This window comes from Diceros bicornis, chromosome 16 (genome assembly GCF_020826845.1).
Source record: "Diceros bicornis minor isolate mBicDic1 chromosome 16, mDicBic1.mat.cur, whole genome shotgun sequence".
Lineage (NCBI taxonomy): Eukaryota > Metazoa > Chordata > Mammalia > Perissodactyla > Rhinocerotidae > Diceros > Diceros bicornis.
In genome coordinates this window covers 67,986,782-68,010,074 of record NC_080755.1, presented here as the reverse complement: position 1 = coordinate 68,010,074, position 23,293 = coordinate 67,986,782, and the positions used below count along the sequence as shown (strand labels likewise).

Here is a 23,293-nt window from a genome sequence, read left to right as displayed (position 1 = left end):
AATACATGAAAAGATGCTCAGCGTCATTAGTCATTAGGGAAATGCAAATCAAAACTGCAAGATACCACTTCACATCCATTAGCACGGCTATAATCAGACAAAAGGAAAAACAGTGTTGGAAATGATGCGGAGAAGCTGGAACCACACTCACCACTGGGGGGACATGAGACAGTGCAGCTGCTGTGGAAACCGTCAGGCAGTTCTTCAAAAAGGTAAACACACAGTTACCATGTGACCCAGAAATTCCACTCCTAGGTATATGCCCAAGAGAAATGAAAATGCACATCCACATAAGAACTTGTACGTGAATGTTCACAGCAGCATTATTCACAAGCCCTGAAAGGTGGAACACCCGATTGTCAACTGATGATGGAGAAACAAAACGTGGGCTATCCAAATGTTGGGCCATAATTAAGTCGTAAAAGGGAATGAAGTACTGATGAATCTTGAAAATCTCATGACTGAAAGAAGCCAGGCGGAAAAGGTCACATGTTATATGAATCCATTTATAAGAAATGTCCAGAATAGGCAAATCTGTAGACAGGAAGTAGGTTAGTTGTTGTCAGGGGGTCGGGGAGGGCGTGATGGGAGTGACTGATGAACGGGTATGGGGTTTCTTTCAGGGTAAAGAAAATGCTCTGGAATTAGATAGTGGTGATGGTTGCATAACATTGTTAATATACTAAAAACACTTAATTGTACACGTTAAAATGGTTAATGGTAAATATTATGTTATCTGAATTTTATCCTAATTTTTAAAAAATAAAAAAGTCTGAGTGAGTAGGCTGGGGTGCAGTCCAGAACTACGCATGTGAAAGAGCATGTCTAGTGCATGGAAGTTTGAGACCCGTTGCTTCAACTGTCAACATCAAGACCTTTTGTCGTTATGTTGACGATTTTATACTCCAACTGCTACCAAGTGAAGCTGAAACCTGCCGCCAGGGCCGCACGGGAATTATAAAACAGATAGGCATCGGAGTGGGTGTGTTCAGCACACAGCCCACAGATGCCCACCTGCCCCAGGAGTGGGACTCATCTGAGACTTGAGCAGGGGTGGGGGTGGGAGAGCCTCGACAAGACTAATCAGGTAGCATGGACTCGCCAGCAGGATCCCACTTGCCAGTAAACAACTTGAGAATTTCTTCTGGACATGAGAAAAGTTGCCTTAGGTGGTGTAACTGCATGAATGGAGTGAGGGAGGAGTTTTCAGTAATCACCGGGACAGCGTGTGCCCTGACCTTCGAAAGCCAAGCTCATTGCAGACGTGAGGAGAAAGTGACCAAGATTCAGTGCTGTGTGTGCCTCTGCCCCACAGGCTGTGCATCATCCAGTAAACGTTTAATCAATATCTGCTGTCACCCGGTCACCTGGTGAGGCTGAGGACAAGGTCATGGAGCTCACAGTCTGGGGGCACAGGCACCCAGCGCCTCCAACAGTCCACAGCAGTCCGGGCTGTGCGGGAAAATGCAGATTTAGAGGGTGCTCTGAAAGGTCAGCCAGGAGGGGCTTCTCAGAGGCGGCTGGGCAGGCAGAGCTGTGCTGAAGGAGGGAGAGCTTATTTTACTCAAAAGCAGTTGTTTAGGTCACAGGAACTTGCTGCAGAGGTTTCCTGAGCTGCCTCCTCATATCGAGGACTCTGGGGGATTCCAGGCTCCGAGCGTTCCAACTCCTGGGCCCCCCGGGCTCACAGACTGAACCTCCTAATGAGGCAGCAAGACATCCGGACACTCCGCGCTGGATGGCAGGAAGCCAGCAGCAGCAGCGCTTTGTCAAGGATGCCTTGCAGGGGCCTGTGCGGGGCACTCACACCCTACATGCTCTCCAAGGGATGCGAGGCCGACCAGGAAGGATGGGGGTCTGAGGTTCCAGGAGGGGCTCACAGAGAGAAGGTGCCACCCTGCGAGGTCGTGGTCTAAACTGGGCAGGCCCAGGTCTCAGCTCTAAATCTGAGCTGAGACCAGTGGTTTCTGCCTGGAATACAAACGTCAGGTTTCACCATAAGGGACAGAGAGATCACCTGCTTACTGGCAGACATCGTGCTGGAAAGCGCCATGCTGCACGAGGCCCTGATTCCTCACCCTCTCACAGCCCCTTGGAGTCACGTACTAAATACGTAGAACAGGTTGATTGACTCCTTTTGAAGCTGAATCAAATGTGCGTTCCAAATTCTTTGTACGTAGGGATGAATGATCATTAAAGAACTGGATAATCTGCTAGAACCTGGAATTCTTGCTAGAAAGGGATTTCTTTACCCAGAATATACATTTACAAATATAAACATAAGTTATATGTCACTTTAAGTGTTTTTAAGTCAACTTCTTGTTGACTTAAGAGGCTTCAAAGTTACTTCTGGAAGCCCTGAAGTGCATTCCCCATCCCCAGCGTGGAACATAGTCTCTGAAGTGCTGTTGATTTTAAGAAAAAGACTGACCACTCGATAGAAAAAATGGGCAAACTGTCACAAAGTTGACAGTAAAGGTGAAAAATAGCCTTTAAACATATGAAAAGATGTCCAACTTCATTCATAGTAGCAAAATAAACATCTCAAATTACCACAAGGTATTATATGAGAATAGATGAAAAAGTTTGATGACACACTCCGTTGTCAAGGATGTGGGGTCTAGCAGACTCGTTCGTTTTTGATGGATGGTAGATTGGTACCACCATCACGAGAGGAGGTGGAGAGTCTGACCTAATCCTACAGGAAGCAGGGACCTTTGTAGGGCTACACCCTCAGCGAAAGGGAAAACTAGGAAAAATCTACCTACAGGGACAGGAAGATTGTAAGACTTCTCCGGCTGGATCTAGGTAAAAACTGAGATTGTGTGTCTAAACGCACAATGGGTTGGAGGATGGAATTTTGGTCTGTGAAACTCAAAGCTAAGGAATTATGCCCCATAAAAGTAGTCTCAGGTTGGTGTTAGAACAATACACATAAGCAGTCTAGAGCTGTGCTTCTCAACTGGGGGTGACTCTGCCCCCAGCGGGCATTTGGCCAGGCCTGGGGACACTTTTGATTGTCATGACTGGGTGTGACTGGCATGTAATAGAAACCAGGGATGCTGCTAAATCCTACAGTGCACAGGACACCCCCAAAATGCCAGTAGGGCCATTGGTCTGTAGGGACAGACTCTCAATTAAAGCCTCATGGATTCCCACAGGTGAAGCCCCAACTAAGATGAATTTACAAACCAAAATTATAAAACACACAAGGCAACACTGACATGAGCAAACACCAGCAGACATGTGAACAATAGGTTTAGGCTCCTAGGACTTGCAGATAATAGGATTATCAAAAATAAATAAAGACATGAAGAAGGAATTAAAAACACCAGAGGAGAAAAGACACTATCAAAGACTAGGAGCATGTGAATAAAAAAAAAGCCTCCAGAAATGAATACACACAGCCATAGATGAGGCGGAAGCAGAGAAGATGGGGTCAGATGGAGGCACTCTCCCCCAGGAGGCCTCCCACAGGAGTCAAAAGAAGACAAACACTATAGAAAAAGCCACACACGCAGAGGAGGAAGCAAAATTCCCGATGTCTGTTCACCAGGAATCCCAGAAGAGGAGGCAAAAATAAACCAAGGGAAGAAAATGCATCAGGGTTGGGAACTGACCAGTGTTCAAGATGGAAGACTCTCAGAGTGCCAAACGGGACAGGAGAATTCCACGCCTGGTGCCTTATGGGGAAATCTGGGGGCTTTAATCGTCAAATAAATGTATCCTGTGGAACTTGATGGTTTTTAACTTGGGAAGTAAGGAAAGCTTTCGTCTTCCTGCTTCTGGGGAAGACGCACTTGAGGGCTGAACGCCACTGAGGCCGGCACAACTCCCTGCTCTCCATCGTCTGTGTTTTCTGCCTGATTCCCTGTAACACGTGGTAACTGGGTCTGGGACACTCAGGCGACCACAGACAGAAAGGGCCGGGAGATCTGGGTCCGCTCTTCTGAGGCAAACGCACCAGAGGCTCCTGCCTCGCTCTGCTGTTTCTCCGGCAGCGCCCACCCTGGCCGGGAGCTGCCGGCCCACGGCTCACACCCGCCGCTGCGGGGAACAGCGCCAGGCAGAGCCAGCACGCTGGAGAGAAAACAGAGAACACTGGCGGGGGCGTGGAAGCGCCAATTAGAGATGGCCCCTCCTGGGGAGGCTGCGGAGGCGCGCTGGCAGAGGTGTGTGAGCGTGCGCACCGGGCTTCCTCATCCAGCAGGAAGGAGAGAAAAAACATGAAGACGTGGAAATGGGATCTCAGGTATCGGACGGAAATATTAATTCTGTAACCGAATTTACCATTTTGTTTTTAGGCTTACAAACATTAACGGGAACAGACCAAAACCTCCACGAAGTTGTGGATTTCACCCAAAGAAGGGAAGTATTCTTTTCCAGGAGAAATTTCTCTCCTTGTGCAAGAAGAGACAGCGCTTTCTTCTTGGAGAAGGTGACCTTTAAAATGAGATCCCTGATATACCCGGGCAGATGGAGCAACATTGCTGGGAACCCCATGTCCTTGTAGCCCCCACGTCCCTGGGGCCCTCCGGTGCCCCTGGGCTGTGCACACACCAGGTGAACCCCCAGCTGCTGGGCTCTTTCCCCGGGGCTTCCTCTGGCCACCACGGTCCATCCTGCCTCCCAGCACAGGTCAGAGAGGCTGAGCCTTAGCGCTCCCCAGGAACAGCCTCCCCGTGGCTGGAGGAGGCAGGTGGGATGGCCCTCAGAGTCTCCAGTCCCCCAAGGGGCCTCGCTGTTGACTGCCTCCGCCTTCCCCTCCCTGCCTGGCTCCCGACTGCCCCGATGGCTTTCCTGGGATCACTTCCCGAGTAAGCCACCCAAGCCCTGTCAGGATCTGCTCGGGAGGAATCTGAACCCAGAGTCGGGAAGTGCGAGGACAGCGCTGCGTTTGGAGGCCATGGTTCATGGAAATAGGAACAGGCAGGGAAAAAAGTGCCTGAAAGAACACGTTACCAACATCTGACTCATCCTTTCACCCGATCAGCCAGTGATCGCTCGTTGCCTCCCGTGCACCAGGAGCCGAGATTCAAGGACAGAACCCTCCATTTCTTCTTGTAGAAAGAAAAGAGATTCAATGACTCTATCTTCGGCTGCTTCACTAGGTCTTTTATAGGAATTAATGCTACTTTATGATCTTATGTCTGTGAACCCCACAGAGCCCAATCTCTGCCCTGCCAATCACTTTCTTCCCCCTGCAATTTAGGGTGCAGATAATTTACCATCCAGACTGGGACACTCTTTGGAAGGTAGGGTGCAGTTAACAATGACATGGGGACACCAGAGGAAATGAGAGGGAGGTTACCCTGCCGGGCAAGAGCAGAGGGGACCAGCGTGGGATGGAGGGGGAGGGCGGTGGGAGAGGAAGCCTGCCCCAGTATGCACAGCCCACCCATGTCTTGGATCCCCAATTTTGAATAAATGCATCGAGGGCTAAGATGGGACCAGAGCTGAGGAAGGGAGGTGCTGTGGGAATCGTGGTTGAGGGGGTCCGGGCTTCTTGCTGAGGCTGGGCCCGTACTTAGTGCTTCAGGGGAAGACAGGATGGAGGGCTTGAGGAAGTGGCGGAATGTGCAGGGGCAGGCAAGGGAAGGTGGGGAGGGGGAAGGAGAACACAGACCCTCCTGCACAAACCCCTGATTGGTGAAATACGTGTCACTCACAGCTGTTCCACTGTATTTATTCAACAAACACTCATGGAGACCTCAGCAGATCCAAGCAAAGCTCTAAGTCCTTACACACCAGCTGACACCCTACAGGTAGGCAGGATTATTACCCATGTTCTATGCTGAAGGACACTGAGACACAGAGAAGTGAGGTAACCAGCCCAGGGTCACCCAGTGGAGGAGGTGGAGCAGCCCTGCTTCTGAGTCTGCTCTTCACCCCTGGACTGGGCAGCCTTCGGTATGGAAGCTTCCAGACACAGGCACAGAACATAAACAGGCGGCAGCAGAGGCCTGTCCAGGTGTAGCTCCCAGCCCACAGGCCACAGTCCCCACCTCCTTTCTTCTCACCACACGGCTGCCCTGAAGGCGGAGCATGGGTGCAGCAGGCTGAATTGTGACCCCGACAAAGACCTAATCCCCGTACCTGTGAATGTGACCTTATTTGGAAATAGGGCCTTTGCAGAGGTCATCAAATTAAGATGGGAGGCCCTACCCCCATGACTGTCCTCGCAGGAAGAGGAGACAGACACACAGAGCAGAGGCCGTGTGACGCTGGAGGCAGAGGCGGGGGGGATGTGGCCACCAGCCAAGGGGCGCCTGGAGCCCCCAGGAGCCAGAGGAGGCAGGAAGGATTCATCCCGTAGAGGTTCCAGAGGGAGCGCAGCCCTGTGGACACCCTGATTCTGCACTTCCGGCCTCCAGACTGTGAGAGAACACATTTCTGCTGTTTTAAGCCCCCCGTTGGTGGTGCTTTGTTACCGCAGCCCCGAGAACCAATACAGAGGGTAACGGTGAAAAGTGGTTGTATTTTCTTCCAGGCAGAAGGCGAACTATGAACACACGAGTACGCAATACCATGGCACCAAAGGAAACGGGGAGAAGCCGTTTACCACGTTCATTGCGGCCTCTCAGACTGTCGCTGCAACACTACATCTTTTTCACCAAGAGAGAAGTGAAGTCTGGTTTGGCGAAGGTCCCAGGTTATGTTTTCATGTCAACATTCCGTTTGTAACTGATTGCCCAGCATTCTTCCCGTCCAGTCTCACTTCCCTCTTAGGAAAACAATGCCTGTTTTGTATAAATCTGGCTGAATACTTGTAAATAAATTAAAGGTCTCTAGGACCCCTTGAGCAATTTAAAATAAATTGTGGCTTAAAGGAAATCCTGGGTGTAAGTCCATCTGTACTGGGCGGCAGCACTGTTGTCCAGGAGCTGGCTGCAGAGATGCGCGTCCTCACCACGCCTCCCGAAAACAGCAGAGCTGCAGGCAGACTGTGCAGGACCTGGTTCTAGAAAGCGGAGCAAGCGCGGGTGTTCCTACACATGAATGTGTAACCGTGAGAGAGGATGACAACAGAATGAGTGCCACAAAGACTTTCCGGTAAACGTAATAAAGAGAAGTTGCTGGGATATGATGACATTTACAGTTCTGAATTAAAATTGTTCAGAATTTCTATGAGTGCCCACTGGGGGCTTCCTCACACAAAGGATGCCTCACTCCAGGTGGGTGCCCTGTACATCTGGGGGGTCTCTAGTTTATGTGAGCGCTGCCAGGATCCACACAAGCCGCTCCAGGAGACGAGTCATAATCCTTAAGTACAGATAGCTTGGAGGGGTTTCCAGACCAGGGCTCTCAACTGGGGTCCACTGCGCCCCCCAGGGGACACGAGGCACGGTCTGCAGACATCTCTGGTTGTCACGACTAGGGGGCCACTGGCATCAAGGGGGTGGAGGTCAGGGCTGCTGCTCAGGGCCCTGCAGGCCCCAGAGGGCCACCACCAAGAGTTACTCAGCAACATCCGGGGTGCGGGCGGTGAGACCCTGCTCAGACTCCTCAGTCCTACTGAGTAAAGAACTCACTGAAGCAGCCGTGCCAGGAAAGGGACGACAGAGGCTAGGTATCAACTTAGATGCTGGAAGACATCCCCAGGCTGTTGAGGGGACACAGGAGGCTAGTGGACTGCCACACAGCAGGGCGTCACAGCCAGGAGGAAGCTCAAAGAGTGGTTTGACCTCAGCGTAAAAGCTGACTGCTCTAGAATCTATAACATGTTGTGCACTAGAGACGCTGCAGACAATCACTCCAGCAATTACAGGCTTAGGTAAGTCATCCCCTGCCCCCACTTTGGTTCCATGTCTTCATAAATTGCGTTCACACCTGTTGACCTTTCCCCTCACCGCTTCTCAACATCAGCCACCCCAGGGCCAAAAGTGTTGGTTCATGGGGAAGGGAAGCCATGACTCGGACCTTCCTCAAAGACTGTCCCAACCTTCTCCCCTGTCTTGTCTTCTTCCAGATACACACTTTCCTTTGCCGTCGAAATGCTTAACCTCTGAGATGACGTAAATTCACAAGAACAGACACATGAGACAGGCCATGTGACAAGGAAAAAGTGATCTAAATAGAAATGCTTTTCTTCAACCAACCAACCGGCACATGACTGTGGCTGAGACAGTTTAGAACAAAAACGCATGTAACTTCATGACAGTGAAGACCTCACAGCCTACTATTCAGTGAGACACTGCATGTTTTGTTTTTCAATTCTTACTGTCCTACCGTGACAAACACTATATGAATTAAGATAAAAAACACCTAAGGGTTAAAAATAAAAAGCCAAAGGTAAATAACTAAGTTTACATAAAACAGGACTCAGGAGATTTTCATAGTCCTAAAATAAAGACAAGTAGTATTAGGATCATTCCATGATTTCTTTCTGACTGTTAAACTCATGGATGTTTAATTACTTTGTTTTGAAATGGATTTATTTTCTATATGTCAAAGTTACACAAATTACAAAAGGCTTCTAAAGTGAGTATATGAACAGAACTGAAAACTTGCTAATTAGATCTATTTTTAGCCATGCTGTTGAAAGAAAAATTGACAGTTATTTTTCAGTTATGATTTATGAGAACCACATATAGCCTCCAAATCTATAAGACACATAGAAATTTGGTAACTAATAACTCTTATCCACAAAGCAAGGTGTATATACAGCAGAGCTGTATATAACTGCCCCCAAGATTTTTTAAATCAAATTTTTAATTTTGAGATTGTAGAGATTCCATGTGCCCTTTACCCAGTTTGCCCAGTGGTAGCATCTTGCAGAACTGCGGCCCAATCTTACAACCAGAATGCTGACTCTGACACAGTCCAGACACAGGGCATCCATCACCCCCAGGACCTCCCTTTTATAGTCACACCCACTTCCCTCCCTCCCATCCCCCCCCCCACACCCACCCCTGAAACCACTAAAACCATGAATCTGTTCTCCATCTCTATACTGCTGTCATTGCAAGCATGGGATATAAATGGACTCACACTGTTATGTAACCTTCAGGATTGGCTTTTTTCACTCAGCATTGCTCTCAGAGCTTCCTCCAGGTTGTTGCTGTATCAACAGTTCGCTCCTAGAGATCTCTTGTCTATGGATGTGCCACAGTTTGTTTAACCATCACAAGTTGAAGGACATCTGGGTTATTTCCAGGATTTGACTATTATGAACATAGCTGCTATAAACATTTCCATAAAGGTTTTTTTTTCCCCTCTGGGATAAATGCCCAGTGAAGCAAAAGTTTTTACTTTTGATAAAGTCCAATTTATCATTTCTTCTTTTATTGACTGTGCTTTTGGTGTCAAGAATAATTTTCCTAGTCCAACATCCCAAAGATTTTCTACCATTCTTTTTCTAGAGTTGATAGTTTTACATTTTAAGGCCGTGATCCATTTTGAGTTAATCTTTGTATCAGGAGTGGGATGTGAGTCACAGTTCACTGTTTTGGCCCATGGAGGTCTAACTGTCCCAGCACCATTTTGAAGACTATCTTTCCTCCATTGAATCACCTTTGTAAAAAGTCAGTTGGGCGTGTTTTTGCGGATCTGTTTCTGGGTTTTCTCTTCTGTTTGGTTGATCCATGTAAATGTCTCTTTACCAATACACACAGCTTGATAACTGTAGCTATATGGCTAGTCTCAAAATTGGGTGGACTGATTCCTCCCACTTTATTCTTCTTTGCAAAGTAGTTTTACCTATTCTTGTTCCTTTGCCTTTCCATACAAATTTTGGAATAATTTTGTCTATACTTACAAAAGAAATTTCACAGGAGTTTTGACAGGAATTGTGCTAAACCTCAAGCCTACTTTCAGCTCTCTCATTCTTCACCCATTTGGCAGCTCTGCTGTTTGGTGTGCACACATTCAGGATTGCTACATCTTCTCAGTGGAGTGATCCTTCATCAGATGTAATGTCCCTCCTTGTCTCTGCTAGTGTTATTTGCCCCTTATCTACTGTATCAAATACTAATGCAGCCACTCCAGCTTTCTTTTGGTTGATGTTTGCATGATATATCTTTTTCTATCCTTTTACTTTCTATCCTTTTACTTTGCTTATATTGTTATAATTGAAGTAACTTTCTTGTAGACAACATATAATTGGGTCATGTTTTTTCACCCATTGTGTCAATCTCTGCCTTTTAATTGGTATTTGTTTTGTTTACACCATTTATACCTAATGTAATTATTGATATATAGTGTAATTATTGATGATGTAATAATGTAATTATTGATAAAATCTTCCATTTTATTTTCTGTTCTTCATTCTGTTTTATTTTTCCTGCCTCCCTGTGGATTACTTGAACATATTTTAGAATTCTACCTTGAGTTATCTATAGTGTTTTTAGCAGTTGCTTCAGGTATTGCATTATATCTACATAACTTATCACAGTCTACTGGTGGTGGTATTTTACTAATTTGAGTGCAGTGTAGACACCTAACTTTTCTTTATATATGTATACCATACCCCGTTTGTAATACAATTGTATTAAATAATTCCTCCACATACCTTTAGAATCACATCAGAAAGTGTTACAGTTTTGGTTCCCACCACCAAACATAATTTAGAAAACTCAGGAGGAGAAGGTAAGTCTATTACATTTACTCCTATTTTTACTTCCCATGTTCCTCCTTCTTGATGTCCCAAGGTTCCTTCTTTTATTATTTCCTTTCTCTTTAGAGAAATTTCAATTAGTCAATATTTAAGGGTAGATCTGCTGGTGAGAAATTTTCTTAGTTTTCCTTCATCAGAGAATGTCTCGATTTCACCTTCATTCCTCAAGGATATTTTTGCTGGCTTTAAGAGTGTGAGCTGATAGTTCTTTTCTTTTAGCACTTGAAAAGTGTTGTTTCTCTTCCTTCTGGCCTCCATGGTTTCTGATGAGAAATCACTGTCATCTGAATTGTTTCTGCTGTAGGTAAGAGGTCTTTTCTCACTAACTGCTGTCAAGACTTTTAATTTCTCTTTAGTTTTCAGAAGTTTGACTCTGACGTGTCTTGGTGTAGATTTTTGGGTTTATCCTGTTTGGAATTCATTCCGCTTCTTGAATCTGTGGACTTGTGTCTTTTGCCAAATTTGGGAAGTTTTAAGTCATTATTTCTCCAAGAACTTTTCAGTCCTGCCATCTTTCTCCTCTCCTTCCAGGACTCTTAGAATGTTAGATCTTGTTATAGTCCCGTAGGTCCCTGAAGCTCTGTTCATTTTTTTTTTCCGGTCTATTTTCTCTCTGTTATTCAGATTGGGTAATTTCCATATTCAATCTTCCAGTTCACTGATTCTTTTATCTGTCCCCTCCATCTGCTTTTGAATCCATCCATTGAGTTTTTCATTTCATTTATTGTATTTTTCAATTCTAAAATTTTCATTCTGTCTTCTTTATATCTTCTATTCCTTCACTTTGCTAAGACTATTTTTTCATCTGTTTCAAGAGTATTTGTAATTGCTTGTTGAAGTATTTTTACAATGACTGCTTTAAAAATCTTTGCCCAATAATTCTAATATCTCTGTCATCTCGGTGTTGGTATCTACTGATTGTCCTTTTTCATTTGGTTTGAAATCTTCCTAGTTCTTGGTATTCTAATGAAGCCTGGACATTTTGGGTATTATGTTATGGGACCCTAGATCTTATTTAAACCTTCTGTTGTAGCTGGCTTCCTCTGACACTGATCTAGCAGGTGAGGGAGGAGTGTCATCTCACATTGGCAGGCGGGGGTAGAAGACCAGGTTCCCCACTTGGACTCTGTTGACACGGGGGGCTCTTCACTATTGGTGGGTAGAGGTGGGAATTCCTGCTCCCCAGCAGGTGTCTGCTGAAACCAGCCCAGTGGGAGGTTGGGGTGCCTCATTACAGCATTGGAGGGTGGAGACCTAGGGTCCCACTCAGCCTTGGCTGGGGGTGGGGCCACACTGTTTCGGGTAGAGTGATTATTATCTAAAAGTGTTCTGTCCTGCTAGGCTGCCCCTTTCCTGGTCCTTTGGTGGGAGAGAGCAGGCTTCTGTTGTCTGCTCCCATTGGCATTTCTGGGTTGCCAGCTTCTCCAGCTCCCATTCTGGGATGTTTGAGACAAAAAATCCTCCAGGAACTCATCATGGTGTTGCTTCTTGGGTCCTGAGGTCGCTGCTGGTCTGCCTTCTTCTCTCCACCTTTCAGAGTCTTCTCTTGTTTGTTTTACATGTAATTCCCAGGGGTGTTAGTTGTCTTCAGTGGGAGAAACAGAGAAAAGTACGTCTACACCATCTTCTCAGAAGTGGAAGACCCCCAAAGATTTTGAAAACAAGCTATAAAATGTTTGCTAATCTTGTGATTTATAATAAAGTCAGTTTAAAGAGATTCCACTTGCTCTGGAAACAAGTTACAATGAAATAAAACTGATGTAGAATGATTTTTTTTCTCTAAAAAAATTACCCAGTTTACTTAAATGATATTTGAGTGTTGAGCATCTAGTGTGTCTTTTTTTTTTTCCAGGAATTCCTTTTTTTTTTTTTTTAATTTTATTTATTTATTTTTTCCCCCAGAGCCCCAGTAGATAGTTGTATGTCATAGTTGCACATCCTTCTAGTTGCTGCATGTGGGACTTGGCCTCAGCATGGCCGGAGAAGCGGTGCGTCGGGGCACGCCCGGGATCTGAACCCGGGCCACCAGCAGCGGAGCGCACACACTTAACCGCTAAGCCACAGGGCCGGCCCGTGTGTCTTCTTATTCTAGCTACTCAGTATCTCTTAAATTTTTGGAGATTGTGTCTAAAGATACATATGTAAGCAATCAGATGTTTTGGGTGTCCATTCACTCTGATTTCTAAACAAATATTTTTTCTAAAATTATTCTTAGAATAATAGTCACTTAAAGTGGCTCCAATAAAATCCTGAGATGACTCAGGATTTAAGAGCAGTCTTCACTTACATTCTGCACAATTCTGAGGGAGCATCCGGGCCCCCATCCCAGCAGTGTGTGGACTGCAGTCACAGCTGTGAAGCTCACCGCCCACCTGTGCTTGGTACCCTGGCTGGTAACAATGGGCAAGTTCTCACTGCAAAGTCCTCTGTTTGACCTCTGCCTTTTGAGGATTTGAAATCAATGAGCCTAGACTAGCGTTAATTTACCTCTAAGTTTAATGAAGCACAGACAGTTCTATTGAATAAATAAGAAGGAAATATTCAACCTGCTCAGAAGAGTGACATGAACACATCCACCATAGGTTATAAGTTCATACAGCTAAATACCTTCTCTTTCTACAGAAAATGCACCTAGCCATCCGGAACCATTTCTTCCCACTTAAGAACTGTTTCTCACTTGAAGCGCTGATTCCTGATGGAAGGCAGGCAAAGTCCAAGGTGAGACCAGACATCTTGTACCAGAAAGCAAAGGAGCACTCCAGCGTGCGTGGAGCACGTTGGATGGCTGTGCATCAAAGGACACGGGGCCAGCCTGAAAGGGCTCCTCTCGGCAGACTTTGAGAGTCTAGACACAGAATGACTCAACTTATTGAAAACGTGAGTAAAGAAAAGCCCATGAGTCTACAGCGATACAGTTATAAAAGAGAGAAATAAATAAATAAAGAAAAAACATTTGCCATCATTGGAGGACAAGACATCCACCCAGTGCCAGCAACCAGGTCACTGCGGGGGAGTGAGGCTTTACAACGGGCAGGTCTAGTACTCACTCCTCAATCCAGTAGCCAACTTGGCATGGCCATCCTGACATTATGGGCCTTGGATGTGATGCATGTGCAGTGGCCAGCATCACCAACAGTCGTCTGGCTCTGCTTTAGGTGAGTACAGGCTCTAATCAGATGCCTAGACCCAAGTCCCAGTGTCCAGAGAACATGGGGGATAGAGAAACACCACTGAGAAACCCGAACACGGTCATCCTGCAGAACAACTGGCCTGGATTCTTCAAAGAGTAAATGACACAGGAAAATAAAAGGTGGGAGGAATGTTCTAGAATCTGGAGTAAAAGCAATTAAGAGGCATAACAACCAAATGAAGTGTGTAAACCTTGATAAGATTTTTATCCAAAAAACCTACAAAAGACAGTTCGGGGACAATTGGGAAATCTGAATTTGGACCTGATATATTCATTATTGTTAATTTTCTTAGGTGTTATAATGGTATTGTGATTATGAAAAGAGAATGACCTTATTTTTAGGAGATGCATGCTTAACTATTCAGAGATAAAGTATCTTGATTTCTGTAAACTACTTCCAAATGGTTCGTATATTTCATACATATAAGAATACACACATTTCATACACACACACACACACACACACACACACACACACTCAGAGGCACAGACAGATGGCTAGGTTTTCACTGTACTATTCTTTCGACTTTTCTGCGTGTTTGAAATTTTTCACTTAAAAAAAGCTAGAGAAAAACAGCCAAAAACAAAAAGCCCAAACTAACACAACGTAATTCTTATGATATTACTTTTCTTCTTACAAAGTGGGATGCAAAACAATATATAACCTCCATTTTTATCAAAATATTAATAATGGTTATTATGCTTGTGTGATGGTTAATTTTATGTGTCAACTTGACCAGGCCATGGGGTGCCCAGATATTTGGTCAAACACGATTTTGGGTGTTTCTGTCAGGATGCTTTGGACAAGGTAACATCTAACCTGCAGAGTAAAGCAGACTGCCCTCCCTAATGTGGAAATCTTACATTTTATGCTTACCATGAAGGTTTTTTATGATAAATAACATGAAAACCTCACTAGGAAACCAAGCCAAGCCACCTGCTCAGCCCACCACCCCTTGGCCCAGAAGGCAAATGTCTGCTGACGCCAGCCCCCTGGTTCTGCCAGCCTAGGGAGGTGTGCTGCTCGTGGGGCCTCTGTGCTGGACATTCACGTTCTTGACCATCTGCTGGGTCACTCCCGCTTTCCTTTCTCTTCCTGGCCCCTCGGTATAACTGGCCTCTGCCAACTTCCTTTGGACAGACCTGGCACACCTGTGGATTCGGGGTCCCGGTCCAAGGGTTCAGCTTTAACGTGTGCGGATCTGCCAGTGTCGTACTTCCACTCACGCAGTCGGACCACACTGGTCTTCACCAAATGGGCCCAATTATTCTTTTTTACATATTTAGATGACTTGTCCATTATTCATGCATTAATACAACACACTTTGACCTACTCAGCTCTTTGTCTGTCTGTGGGACATTCTAGTGAAAGTTTGCTTCTTTTAAACTATTGTGGCCAAGCAGATTTTGGTTTTGTTCCATAAACTCATGGTTCTTGATTTCTCACTTCCCAAGCACCACTAACAATGTGGTGTGGAGAGAAAAATGACAATTAGAATCACAACTGAAATTCCCAACAACCATAGCAGTCACATCAAACTGCAGCAAGAGAGATTTAGGTTAGACGGTAAGAAATCCTTAACTAGTTGTAAGCTTGAGAAACATTGAAAAAAGTTATATAGTGGTCTCCCCTATCTGCGGTTTCGCTTTCCATGGTTTCAGTTACCCTCGGTCAACTGCAGTCCAAATATATTAAATGGAAAATTCCAGAAATAAACAATTCATAAGTTTTAATTTGCACACTGTCTGAGCAGTGTGATGAAATCTCGTACCGTCCCGCTCCGCCCCACCTGGATGTGATTCATCCCTTAGTCCAGCGGATCCACACTATATAAAGTGCCGCCTATTAGTCACTGAGGAGCCATCTTGGTTATCAGACTGTTGCAGTATCTCAGTGCGTGTGTTCAAGTAACCCTTGTTTTACTTAATAATGGCCCCAAAGTGCAACAGTAGTGGTGCTGGCAATTTGGATATGCCAAAGAGAAGCCGTAAAGTGCTTCTTTTAAGTGAAAAGGTGAAAGTTCTCAACTTAATAAGGAAAGAAAAAAATCATATGCTGAGGTTGCTAAGATCTATGGTAACTTTTATTACAGTATATTGTTATAATTGTTCTATTTTATTATTAGTTATTGTTGTTAACCTCTTAGTGTGCCTAATTTATAAATTAAACTTTATCATAGGTCTGTATGTATAGGAAAAAACACAGTATATATAGGGTTCAGTACTATCTGTGATTTCAGGTATCCACTGGGGGTTGTGGGAGATCAAAATTGGCCACCCTGAAATATGTCTCTTTACCTTGATTATTTTCTCTGTCGTAATTTGACCTCCCCCAAACTGCCTAAAGAATTTAACATAGAAGACCTATTTCAGGAGGGAGCCAATACCATATGATGGCTGTAATATAATGTAAAATAGATGTCACAATAGGAAAGGCACTAAGCCCCCTTATCAAAAATTGTCATTCCCCGGCCATATTCTCTAGGTGGCCCTGAAAAGAGTTGCCAGACAAACATATACATTTATAAGGGAAATCTCCATTTGTAAAGGTATCTCCCTATCTGTACTGGGAAGCGGGGGGATGACCTCATCTCTAGAAACTTATCAATGTGGAAGGTGAGGCCTTAAATCTGCATAATAACCTTACTCTTGTTTACTGTGCTTTTCTGGTAATCTCCCATGACTGACTCCCCCACCCCCAACATCCTCCTTTGTCTTTAGCTGAAGATAGTATTTAAGATGAGAATCTCTGCCATTTTGTTGAGAAACTCAGTTTCCCTGGTTTCTCTCATGTATACATGTTACTAAACTTGGTATTATTTTCTCCTGCTAACCAGTTTTCTAATTATTTGGCAAGCCATAAGAACCTCGGGGGAAAAGGCAGAGGGAGATTTTCCCTCTTCCCCAACAGGGTCTTGGAATGTATTCCCCTTGGATAAGGGGGGACTACTGTACAACATCCTTCACTGCCAATTTTTAAGGGAAATTAGGCTTATGTTTTCCCCACAGATTGGGTAGGTCCTGGCTCACAGCAGGAAAGCAGACGAGGGAGGAACATCCCACCTCTACATTCCAGCACACTGTTGATCTGCCTTCAGATGAGAGGAGCAATGCTGAGAAGGGATATTTCTTTGAAAACAACACATCTAACTGTGTTAAACTCTTCTAAGACTGCTAGGTGCCATGCACAACAGGATTCTTGCCACCTAGGTAGGAAAAGCCCAAGGACGGAGTCAGAAGATTAGGATCTTGGCCTCAGCGCTGTGTCTTGGGGTCCAGTTGGTGAATCAAGGGGCTGAATGAGAGGATCGCCAGGCCCCTTACAGATTTAAGGTCTAAATTTAAGTCCACAAGTACTAGAGAAGAGTGGGAAACAAGAGAGGCGCAATATTGTGGAAAACAGCAGAAGAAGAGTGGGAAGAAGATGGAGGAAAAAAGTAGCAGTGAGGGCTGAAGAGGAGAGAGGCCTGGGCAGATGAGGGACAGGTGAGGGACAGATGAGGGACACAGGGGAGCTAGGTAGGAGCTGGTGGACACCCTCCACCCAGGTCGTGAGCACCCTAGGTCATCTGCCCAGCCTTCAGTCAGGCATCCTGGGAGGAAGCCTCTAAGGATAAACACCGCCCCACGTTTGTTCCTCAGCTGCTATGCTGCTAAGGTGAGACAACACTGGGGGAGACAGCCCCGCGGAGGATGAGGTTGACTGGAGCCTCGGGAACCCACAGGACAAGGATGGGAGTGCTGAGGGACAGCAGACAAGATTCTCCGGGGGACCCCAAATTCATTATTTTGTAGGTACCTCCACTCCACCTAACTTGAAACTTCTCAGGGGAGTGCCCACACTCATGAAGGCCAGTTCATCCTTCCAGGCCTTTCCCCAAAGTTCTACCTTCCTTCCCATTTATCTAACCTCTGAGGAAATCAGTATTTTGGGGGGTAATCATATGTTAAAATTCTTTAAATGCGATGGTTTAATTTAAAAGGACATGGTCCAGTTTTCTCTTAGTGGTGGTGAGGAGCGTATGTGCAGGCACGTTTCTTACCCTTGGTCGATTTCCCTGTGTGGGTCTCATCCTGGGTGTCCCTTTTCAAATGGAGCCGTCTCATAAGGCCTCTGCCAGTACTCCTCAACCCCTGAAATGACATGTTAAATTCCTCTGTTAGGGCCTGGCTTCTTGACCTTGGTTGGATCATGAACTTCTTAGAGAATCCAGTAAACACATTCATCGCCTTATAAAATATACATGATCACACATACAAAATCTTGGGTCAGTCTGGGGTTTTCATGGACCCTCTGGAATCTACGATGGCTGCATGGACCCAGAGATCCCAGGTTAAGAGCTTCTATTTCAGGAGAAACATTTATATTTACTCCAACTACCAATTTAATTACATGATGGTTATTGTACCTTTCCTCCAACCAACATTCTGACTCCTGTCTACAAAATGTACAGAATCTCTAAGTGCAGGGTTTTGACAAGACAAATGTAAACGTAATAGCTTTTCAGCATTTGTTCCTTTTTCTTATCTCCTCTCTGTCTCCAATTAGCAAATTAGACACCTGCCCCAGATATCACCCTATAAAATGTGAGAACTATTACCTCGAGGCTCACACAAAAGGCCCTGACCCAGTCTTTGCTGTTTTGGGAAAAGGATTCTTTCTGGAGGCCAATCTGTGTGCTGTGTTCTCATCCCATCCACCTGGGGGGTCCTCTGGAAAGTCCTCCCTAATTAGTCCCTCTTCCTGCCTTTCTAATTAGCATGTAAACAATACATCCATAGACACACCCTCTTGGCCCTACAACTGACTCCCAGCACGGCCCATTTCTCACCCTCCCTCTTAGCCACGTCTCCTGAATGAGAGTCTTCATGCCCTACCCACCCCCACCCCCCTGTACTCACACTGTGATCTGCCCCACCCCCCACGCTGGGCTCTTCTGTCCTAACCACACTGGGCCTTTCCCACATGATAGGACAGCCTATCCTTCTGGAGCCCTCTTATCTCTGTGCTCAGCTGACATGGTCCCATTCTAGGCTCCTTCTCCTTTCCCTGCTTCTCCCTCTAAGGCCTGATTGCTTCTGACTTCCTCCTGGGCATCTCCGAGCAATGCACGCCTGGCAGTCAAGTTGTCCATGCCCAAGGCTGTCTCCTAGCCTCTCCAATAAACGAGCTGCCCACTGCAACAACAGAGCTGCTAGAGGAGAGGCTCAGGAGTCGCTGGGACTTAGGCCACCTGCTCACCCTCCCTTGGCCTCCTAGAGTCTACCAGACTGCACATGGGCACCATGTCCCCTCCAGGTGACCCACACCACTGGGCCTCACCATGGCCCTGGGCTTTGTTAACTGATTCACAGAACATACAATCTGGTAGAGCTGGCCTGAGTTTCCACACCTACACTCCTGTCAGATGGCCTGGGTCTCTTACCTACAATCCTGTCAGAGGGGCCTAGGTTTCCACACCTACAATCCTGTCAGAGGGGCCTGGGTCTCCATAACTACAATCCTGTCAGAAGGGCCTGGGTCTCTCACCTACAATCCTGTCAGATGGCCTGGGTCTCAACACCTACAATCCTGTCAGAGGGGCCTGGGTCTCCACAACTACAATCCTGCCAGAAGGGGCCTGGGTCTCTCACCTACACTCCTATCAGATGGCCTGGGTCTCCACACCTACAATCCTGTCAGAGGGGCCTGGGTCTCCACACCTACAATCCTGTCAGATGGCCTGGGTCTCCATACCTATAATCCTGTCAGAGGGGCCTGGGTCTGCACACCTATAGTCCTGTCAGATGGCCTGGGTCTCTCAGCTACAATCCTGTCAGAGGGGCCTGGGTGTCTCAGCTACAATCCTGTCAGATGGCCTGGGTCTCCACACCTACAATCCTGTCTGAGGGGCCTGGGTCTCTCACTTACAACCCTGTCAGAGGGGCTTGGGTCTCCACAAGTACAATCCTGTCAGAGGTGCTTGGGTCTCCACAAGTACAAGCCTGTCAGAAGGGCGTGGGTCTCTCTCCTACAATCCTGTCAGAAAGGCCTGGATCTCTCACTTACAATCCTGTCAGAGGGGCCTGGGTCTCTCACCTACAATCCTGTCAGAGGGGCCTGGGTCTCTTACCTACAACCCTGTCAGAGAGGCTTGAGTCTCCACACCTACAATCCTGTCAGAGGGGCCTGGGTCTCTCACCTACAATCCTGTCAGAGGGTCCTGGGTATCTCAGCTACAATCCTGTCAGAGGGGCCTGGGTCTCCACACCTAATCCTGTCAGAGGGGCCTGGGTCTCCACACCTACAATCCTGTCAGATGGCCTGGGTCTCCACACCTACAATCCTGTCAGATGGCCTGGGTCTCCACACCTACAATCCTGTCAGAGGGGCCTGGGTATCTCAGCTACAATCCTGTCAGATGGCCTGGGTCTCCACACCTAATCCTGTCAGAGGGGCCTGGGTCTCTCACTTACAATCCTGTCAGAGGTGCCTGGGTCTCCACAAGTACAAGCCTGTCAGAAGGGCCTGGGTCTCTCTCCTACAATCCTGTCAGAAAGAAAGGCCTGGATCTCTCACTTACAATCCTGTCAAAGGGGCCTGGGTGTCTCACCCACAATCCTGTCAGAGGGGCCTGGGTCTCCACAACTGCAATCCTGTCAGAGGAGCCTGGGTCTCAACACCTATAATCCTGTCAGAGGGGCCTGGGTCTCTCATCTACAATCCTGTGAGAGGGGCCTGGGTGTCTCACCCACAATCCTGTCAGAGGGCCCTGGGTCTCCACAACTACAATCCTGTCAGAGGAGCCTGGGTCTCAACACCTATAATCCTGTCAGAGGGGCCTGGGTCTCTCATCTACAATCCTGTCAGAGGGGCCTGGGTCTCTCACCTACAATCCTGTCAGAGGGGCTTGGGTTTCCACAAGTACAATCCTGTCACAGGGGCCTGGGTCTCCACAAGTACAATCCTGTCAGAAGGGCCTGGATCTCTCACTTACAACCCTGTCAGATGGCCTGAGTCTCCAGACCTACAATCTTGTCAGTTGGGCCAGGATCTCTCACCTACAAACCTGTCAGAGGGGCCAGGATCTCTCACCTATAATCCTGTCAGAGGGGCTTGGGTCTCCACAACTACAATCTTGTCAGAGGATCCTGGGTCTCAACACCTACAAACCTGTCAGAGGGGCCAGGATATCTCACCTATAACCCTGTCAGAGGGGCTTGGGTCTCCACAACTACAATCTTGTCAGAGGATCCTGGGTCTCCACACCTACAATCCTGTCAGAGGTGCTTGGGTGTCTCACCCACAATCCTGTCAGAGGGGCCTGTGTCTCCACAACTACAATCCTGTCAGAGGAGCCTGGGTCTCCACACCTATAATCCTGTCAGAAGGGCCTGGGTCTCTCACAAGTACAATCCCATCAGATGGGCCTGGCTCTCTCACCTACAATCCTCTCTGAGGCAGCCTGGGTGTCTCACCTCCAATCGGGCAAGAGTCTGCAGAATCTCAATATGCACATCCTCACGTATTTAAGTACATCTCTCTATGGCTGTCTGCCTAAGATTTTTAAGAAGAATATTATGTTCCAGTACAATTGTAACTGCTAAATCTGTTTCAATGTATAGGTAAGAGGATTATAATTAGTACATTTGTATGCAAATGTACTGTTAAATCCATTTTTTCTCTGAAGTAGCTATTTACATAAGTATTTTTGCTTCTGGAGCTCAGAGGAGAGAGATTTCCGTCCAACCCACCACACTCTATTTAAGTGCTCAGGCTGCGGCAGCGGCTGGTGGATAATGGAGTCGCCTCCTCTGCTTACTGTGGTTTTGGAGCCTGCAGTTTGGAGGGAGGAAACATAAACTGGGAGGGTGGGGTTAACACTCCTGGGAGTTCTATCTCTCCTTCCAGCTTTTTCCAAATCCATCCTGAGCATCTCTCCTCTGATGATCTCTTGGAGATAATAGATGGACTCTCAGTTTGTCAAGGGACACCAGGGCAGGGGCCTCAGTGGGCTTGTCCCTGCCTTCATCAATTTCTAACACGGTGATAGTGATACATACAACCCACATTAAAAAAAAAGCTCCTTGCTGGCCTAAGTAATTCTTAAGACCTAGAAGTTTGAAAGCTGCCATGCTAAGCTACCGAGTCCCCAGCCCTGCCCCGCTTGTGGGGACCTGAGCCCTCTGTGGTCTGGGACGACTTCCCGACCCGAGATGCTGTGGCTCTGGTCCAGCCTGGCCCTGGACGCCCACACTGAGCAGACGTTTCCACAGGACAGAGCTGCTGAAATTGCAGGAGACTTGGTTTGAAATTCTCGTGGATTCCAGTAGTTTTCCCTTTCCACGCTTTGCCCATCACATAGTCGGTGAAGGAGTGCATCTCTCATGAACCAGAGGTGGGTGAGCTGCAGTCAGAGGACACAGGGGCAGACCAGCTACCAGGCTCTTCCACACTCTAGCCTCATGACCCCCGCGGGACCTCTGCTGAGCCTTAAGTGAGGGGTCCCCAGGCTGGTCCCCAGAAGGAGGCCTGAGACTTCCACTGTGTCCACCTAAAAGACCAGCAGAGGCCAACTTGGGCCCCCGCTGGCCCCAGTAAGAGCAGGCACCAAAAAGCAAATCTGTTACCTGAACAGAAAGTGAGCATGAGCCAAAGCAGATTTCCCAGATAATTGAATTTTTACTTTTTAATCACGACATTTCTTAATTGGTAATTTCTTTTTCAAATCAATTTTATTAAACAAGTGATTAATCATTCCCATACCTTCTGAAACAGAATGTAATGCACATAATTTAACTTTCTACAATGAACTGCATGCATAATTGTGAAGTTATCACACCGTGCTGTCAACCACACAGATGTGGGATAAGACGCGGAATGGGCAGATCTTTACAGCCTGCGGGGCTCAGTTTCTCCAAGGAGACCCTGATCTCAGCCTGATTTCTTCTACATAGCTGTAACTTCCTCATACAGGGAGCAGTGAGCCTCCAGGAGATCTGGTGCTGCCAACTTTTTGCAAAATAAGTCTTTGGCTGAAGCCTGAAGCAACTACGTCCACGTGAAGACATCACGCTCCAGAAATTCTCTCTTTCAGTTTGACTACAGCGTTCTTGGGCCTGCCCAGAGCGAGAGAACTCCTGACACTCCTGCCCCTGACACCACGGCCACTTCCTTGCCAGCTCACCTCCTACCTCTCCACCAGGCTTGGCGCAGACCCGTGGGACAAAAGTCTTGATCTTCCTGAGGATTTACTCGCAAACCTACAACTTGCCCTTCACGGCCAGCATCTTTTTCTGCAGGCGTCCTCTTCAAGCCTGGGGTGGGGTGGGGGGTTACATGGCCTTTGAAAGAAAAAGCAGGTTACAGAACAGCACAGATCATATGACTGTGTATTTGTACACAGCATATGCTCTCTCTGTGGGTAGATGCATAAAGAAACTTCTGGAAGGAAAGTCATCAACAGGTTGACAGTACACAGGTATGGGCAGCGGAATTTTAGGAGATA

The 23,293-nt window shown here is 46.8% G+C and overlaps 1 protein-coding gene across 1 annotated transcript in view; it reads right to left on the bottom strand.

Moving 5' to 3' along the window:
- KCNG2 (potassium voltage-gated channel modifier subfamily G member 2) overlaps nt 1-17,921 on the bottom strand; it is a 56,816-nt gene extending 38,895 nt beyond the window's left edge. The window contains exon 1 of the mRNA XM_058556626.1: nt 17,849-17,921. The gene's annotated coding sequence lies outside the window, so the exon portion shown is untranslated. The remainder of the gene's footprint in view (nt 1-17,848) is intronic.
- Between the last annotated feature and the right edge of the window lie 5,372 nt (nt 17,922-23,293).